Genomic DNA, 7015 nt, shown 5'->3' with positions numbered 1-7015 from the left:
GGAACTGTCAGTCCCGTTGTTTTCTCCTCCAGATTGTTCATCCAACCTGTCCTATCCAGACAGACTAAGAAAGAAAAGCTTGTAGTTAGTTCAAGGATCGCTGACCTTTAAGAGTGTTTTCCAATCCAGCATGTTGGGGCACCACGCAGGGGACTAGAGTCTTAAAAGCTCACGAGCAACCACCAGTGGGGCCACTATTGGTCTCTCCCTGTTCAGAGGAAAGAAGGGCGAAGAAACAATTAATGGGAACAATTCACCTAGAGCACTAGTACAGGTACTAGCACTCAAATGGCAGCCTTCATGACCCTGAAAGACCAGAAAAATGAGCTACCACGACCAACCACTCTGAAAAGGATCACAATAGAAGGCCCCGGAAAAAGTGGAAGAAAAATGTGGAAAAAACACCCTCAAAATGGTGAGGAAAAAAAAGACCAGGCAAACTGGTCTGATGAAAGGGTTCCAAGATGGGAGGAAGAGAGAGTGGACCACATCTTGGCCCACCAAGCCTTGAGAACAATATCCCCGCTCAGAGCGGCCAATGCACAGAGAGGACTATATGGTCAGCCCCACTATGAGACATGACATCCCTCACTGACCCATAGCCCTACAGAGGACAACACTAGAGACACAGTGTGGGAATTGCACTCAATCTTTGCACTCACCACACCGAGGCAAAACACTAAGGGCCTGCAACAGAACAGCAAGGGGTGCAGAGCAAGTAAGTCCCGAGGAAGTACCACAAATAGACTTTGGGGCCATGGCTTGGCACCCCACCAGACTTGACTGGAAAACACTCCTAAAGGTCAACAAACAGACCTTGGACTATTTAAAAAAAGAAAGAAAGTAAGGGTTCCAAGACTATAGCCCTTCATTACCCTTCAAGCCTAGAACAGAACCTACTCCATGACTTTACTTTCAGCCAAACAACAGAAATTGAGTAATAACACCTGGGAGGTCCACACTCTTACAAGCCACCATTCAAAGTTAAAAGGGCATCATTTGCCCAGAGACAAAGCTCAGAAGGAAGCAAACGATAGGAAAGATGGAAATGGGAAACACAGGGAAGCAGTCAGGAGAGTGTTGTTATGTATTGGGGGACTTGCAATCACTGTCATAAAATAAGATGTGTGTATCAGTTGTTAAATATAAAAACCGATTTGCCCTGGAAATTTCCACCCAAATCACAATAAACAATTAAAAATAAAGTTAGAGCCTAGGAAACCCTGTGGAGTTCTGCATCTTTTAAAAACCCTGACCTACATCTCTGCTAATAACTCTTACCGTTTTCCTTTTTGTTGACTATGTTGCTGTTTTGGGGTGCCATTGAGCCTGTTCTGAACCATAGGGACCGCATGCACAACAGAAGGAAACACTACCGTCTTATGCCATCCTCACCACCGACCCTATGCTTGAGCCCATTGTTGCAGCCACCGTGTTAATCCATCTTATTGAAGGCCTTCCTCTTTTTGCTGTCTCTCTCTTGTACCAAGTGATGTCCTTCTCCAGGGACTGATCTCTCCCGACAACATGTCCAAAGCATGTAAGATGAAGTCTCGCCATCTCTGTCTCTAAGGAGCATTCTGGTTGTCCTTTTAGTAGTCTGTGGTACTTTCAATATTCTTCCCCAGCACCACAAGTCAAATACATTGGTTGTTTTTGGTCTTTATTCAATCTCCAACTTTCACATGCATGTAAGGCAATTGAAAATGGCTTGGGTCAAATGCACTTTAGCCCTCAAAGTAACATCCTTGATTTTCAATATTCTAAAGAGGTCTTGTGTAGCAGATTTGCCTGATGCAACACTTCTTTTGATCTCTTGACTGGTGCTTCCAAGGGCATTGATTGTGGATCCGAGCAATACAAAATCTTTGACAACTTCAACCTTTTCTCTATTTATCATGTTATTCATTGGTCCAGTTGTGGGGATTTTGTTGTTGTTGTTTTTTTTTTACACTGAATTGTAATCTATGCTAAAGGCTGCAATCCTTGATTTTCATCAGCAAATGTTTCAAGTCCTCATCAATTTCAGCAAGCAAGGTTGCATCATCTGCATATTGCAGATTGTTAATAAGCCTTCACCACATCCTGATGCCACATTCTTCTTCATATAAGCCAACTTCTCTGGTGATTTGCTCAGCAAACAGATTGAATAAATACGATGAGAGGATACAACCCTGGTGTATACATTTTCTGATTTTAAAGCAAACAGTATTCCCTTGTTCTGCTTGCACAACTGCCTCTTGATTCATGTACAAGTTCCACATGAGCACAATGAAGTATTCTGGAATTATCATTCTTCTCAAGGTTATACATAGTTTGTTATGATCCACCCAATCAAATCCTTTAGCATAGTCAATAAACACAAGAGGATTGTAGTCTAGCTAAATAATAATAACACTTCTTCAGAGCTTCAGTACATCATGGGTTATCTCAACTTATGGATTTTTGTACACATGTTTGTCTTTATCTGTACAGTTTACCTGGATAACCCTTGCATCAATCTAGGGATTATGTTACTTGAATGATCCTTACTTCAAAGTAGAGATTTTAACTTAGATGTCATTTCTTTAAAGAGATATCCCTTACAACCTAGTCCACGACAGAAATGTTTCTGTTTTACTTTAGCACAGTAAATTCCTGATTGTTTACCTTATGTAGAGCCCACGTATTGTTTCGTCTTTCCTACATCCTTTTCCCATGCACACTTTTCCTATAATATCCTCACAACTACATGTGCCTTATGCAATTTCTCCATTCCCATTCCATGTAATCACCACTCTGCCTTTGCAACCCCTGTTAGCAGTAGGCACGTGTCCCAGGCAAGTCCATCACCTTACTTCAGATGTTGGCACACAGGGAATGCGCTACCACACTACATCCCCGTTGAACAAAATTCTTCCTTAGAGTTTTCCAATTTGGAGGTAGAGAAATAATGGATTTCAAGTCATAAGCAAGTAATCAGAGCTTCCAGCTGTCATTTATTCATACCATATAGAAATGCTTGAGAGAATGAGGTCAACACACAAGAGATGTAAAAAGTGAGGCCTGTCATTATTTCAGTTATTAGACCTAGCTGATTCAAATAAATTCTAAACCACTATTTAATTTTTTAAAAACAGTTTTATTGGCTTTTCATCCACATATCATACAATTCAATAGTTCAAGCATATCAAGAAGAGTTTTACAAGCTTTACAATAATCCCTATTTTCTATGATTCCACAATCCATCCTTAGAGTATAAGTTCTATTTCATTGTATTTTCATTGAAGTGCATTGATATTACAAACCCTTAACACGTTTTACTATTTCTGTTTATTTGCTTGCTTTACCTGGAAGTCCCTTAGGGGAGTGACTATACTTATGTGCTAATCCAATACAGGGCTTGGGAACATTGCCAGTGCACGTTAAATCTGTATTAGGATGTGGTTGAATTAATTATATCAATGCCATATCTTACTTAAAGAGAGAAATAGATTATATCCAGTGTGGAGAGAATTAGATAAAAGCATTAGATGGTATTTTTTAAAGTGATGACATAATTAATCCACTCAGACAGGACTAAGATAATCTCAGTGAAGTAAGACACATTGCCAGATGATAGAGAAACAAAAAATAGTTCACACAGACGTATAATGGAGAGATAAGGCCAAGTATGGGAATGAGCTAGAGTAAGATAGAGATGTAAGGATTTGGCCTTTTTTTCTTTACTTCTCTTATATTCTTCTTTACTTGGGTTTTATAACCTGTGCAAAGGCATTTGACTGTGTGTTATAACTGCAGAGAACACTGGGAAGCATGAGAATTCTAGACTACTTAACGGTGTGCATACAGAACTTGTGCACAGAACAAGAAGTAGTCATTCAATCAAAACAAGGGGATTTTAAAATCAGGAAAGTTGTGTGCCAGGGTTGTTTTCACAGTACATTTATTCAGTCATTTGCAGATCAAACAATCTAAGAAGCTAGACTATAGAAAGAAGAACTCAGCATAGACATACCTGCAGGATGCAGACAGGACAAACTTGCTTAGATTTAAGGTCATGGAGAATTTACAAACATGACAGCCTTCAGCGTGGCTTACATTTCAATGCAAAGAAAATAAAGATCCTCACATATGTACCACTAAATAGCATCATGATAAATGGAGAAAAGACTGAAGTAGTCAAGGATTTCATTTTACTTAGATCTATAATCAACACTCATGGAAAAGCAACAGGGAAGAGATAAAGTTATGTACTGCGTTGGGTCAGTCTGATGCAAAAGACCTTTTCAAAGGGCTAAAGAACAAAGAGGTCACTTTAAAGACTAAGGTTTGCCCATCCCAAGTCACGGCATTTTCAATGAATAAGGAAGATTGGAGAAGAGCTCGTGAATTTGAGCTATGGCTGGCAGCCAATATTGAAATTACTATGGACGTACAGAACAAACAAATAGGTCTTTGAAGGAGTACAGACAGAATGCTTGGTAAAGAAGAGGGTCAGCCAAGGAGAGGAAGACCCTCAATGTGATGGAGTGACACAGAGGCTGGCTGCAACAATAGTGTGGCAGTCACCTAATCTGGTGTCAATTTAAGGATTAAGAGTGTAGGGGTGGTGTTCAGGCTGTCAATCTGGAGACAGCCAATGAGACTTCTGTGTGGGCATGGCCTTCTGAGAATTCTGCGAAATCTTCCTCCTTGGAAGCGGAAGACACCTCTCTCTCTGTCACTCCCTGGGAGATATTGCAGAAGACCAGCCACATGGACGCAACCAGACCTCTGAAGCTAGAGAAGCCACAGAGACCCCTGCCAGCACTGAGATGCTTACAACACCACTGGACCCAAAGACTTTCTACCCTCTGGCTTGTGATCGTCCTGCATTTGGCTTCATGGAATGTGTTTCGTGAGTCTGAAGAGGACTTTATAGATTGGTATTGGACATATGGGCTAATACCAGACTTGTGGCCTTGGACTGGACTGGACTGGGCTGGGATGTTTTCTCAATGTCAATTGCTCTTGTATGTAAACCTCTTCCTTATATACATATGTGTGTCCATGAATTTGTTTCTCTAGTCTACCCAGACTAACACATTGCTATTATTCGACCATGGGAATGATTGTGAGCAGGGGACAGGATTGGTGGGTGTTTCATTTTGTTGTACGTGGGGCACTATGAGCTGGAAGCCACCGGATGGCATCTAGCAAAAACGACATCAGCAGGAAGCTAAACGGTAGGGTGGAAAAGCCTATCAGTGACTGCGTAGCTTTCTCTTTGGACTCTGTGTGCTACGGCACATTGGGAAAAGGGTGTAAAATAGTTATGATATCATTCTCAGACTTTGTCTTCTCCAAGGAATTTGATGGAAAGGGCCTGGAGACATCTCTGTCCCAAGAGGAGAAATAAGTCAGGTTAATGGATCGCTAGAGATAATATTCCCGTGTGATCTTCAGAGTCACCCTCCCTCCCAAATATTTCAGTCCCCTGATTCCTATAAGTAAACTCCAAGCAATGTCTTTGGGGAATGCATTTCCCCCCCTCCCCCCAAAGCATACAGCACTGTAATTGTCATCTGGACTCATGGCTTCCAGAAGGGGTCCAGGATGTGCCCTCAGGGATCAACTCCCTGATGCCATATATTTAGTGTTTTCAGTTTTCCTCACCTGACACCACTGGTCCTCTAGGCTAGAGGGATGTTTCATTTGTCATCAGTGGCGATTCTCTTCCCTCATGAGTAGCTCATGTCAGACAAAGTTTGTCCTGATTCCCACCCATGTGATTGGAAACAGTTATTGCAGTCAGCTGGACCTTATTCCCGAAGCAGCAGGGCTAGGGTCCAATTCAGTCTATTACGTGAGCAAGGACGTGGAAAGCTCAGAGGAAAGTGTTTTGAGTGATCTAAAACATCAGGAAATCTCAAACAATTTTTCTGTGAACCCTGGACACATCAATGATTCAGCTGATTTTATATTTATCTTCTTAACCAGGTAATATTAATGGAAATATCCATTGTTGAAGCTCTCACTGTCATCTTGGGATAGAGAGGTAGCTCAGAGGTATTTCTAGAGCCAGATGAAGCACATGTATGATCAAAAAGTAGAGTTAATGGCGTTAACTAGGAGAGAACCAGTAAAGTTAAAGTCCAGTCACTTAATGTGCCTTGCTGTGTGCTGATGGAATTCAAAATCGAAGTACAGATTGAAAGGGCATTGCAGAATCACAGTTGCTGCTGGAAGCAAGGATAATTGGGTCACTGATAAGACAACTGTACCATCCTCCAGTAAATGGAGATTTCTAGGGTTAAAGAATGTTTTATGAGCATCTCTGATCAGTAGCCAGGGTGGACCCATCCTGCCCACTACATTTCACTTCTCTACTTGTTCTGCTCACAAGTTTCTGAAGAGGAAGTTACAGGTAAACGATGTGATGGCTGAGGTGTCCTGGAAACCTTTATTAGAACCTAGGGCATCCTCTAGTATTTTCAAGTTCTATTCTTAGCCATTAGGTCAGTCCATGAGGAAAACAAAAAAGTGGTAAAAAGGTCAGCAACTGTGTGCAACAAATAAGCATTAAAATTATCAGGAACATCTCTTAAGGGAAGGATAGAGTTATGAGGCTGATGATAGAAGACTTGCATTCTGGAGGTTTGCAGAGAAAGATGGACACAAACGAGGAAAGAAGGACGTAGGTGGATATTGTCTTTAAGTAAAAGTGCCCCATGTCTTGACTGATTCAAGAGAGTATGTGAAAAATTGGTCTTTTAGTCCACAAGAAACTGAGTTTTAATTAAATGTGTGAGGTGACTGTCAAAAAGATGTGGTTAAAGGCTGTCTTAGGAGAGAAATGTGAGTGAGAAGGAAGGGATGGAGGGAGGAAAGAAGGGGGACAGAGAGAAATTGTTTCATACCTGGCTAAATTAGACTTTGGAAATGCATTTGGTTCAGAATACTTTGTTTTGTTTTTTATAAATCATTTTATTGGGGGCTCGTACAGCTCTTATCACAATCCATACATCCATCCATTGTGTCAAGCACATTTGTA

The sequence above is a fragment of the Echinops telfairi genome, unplaced genomic scaffold (assembly GCF_000313985.2).
Source record: "Echinops telfairi isolate 266 unplaced genomic scaffold, ASM31398v2 ScPeMD7_5;HRSCAF=22, whole genome shotgun sequence".
NCBI lineage: Eukaryota > Metazoa > Chordata > Mammalia > Afrosoricida > Tenrecidae > Echinops > Echinops telfairi.
Note: the sequence above shows the minus strand (reverse complement) of the source record.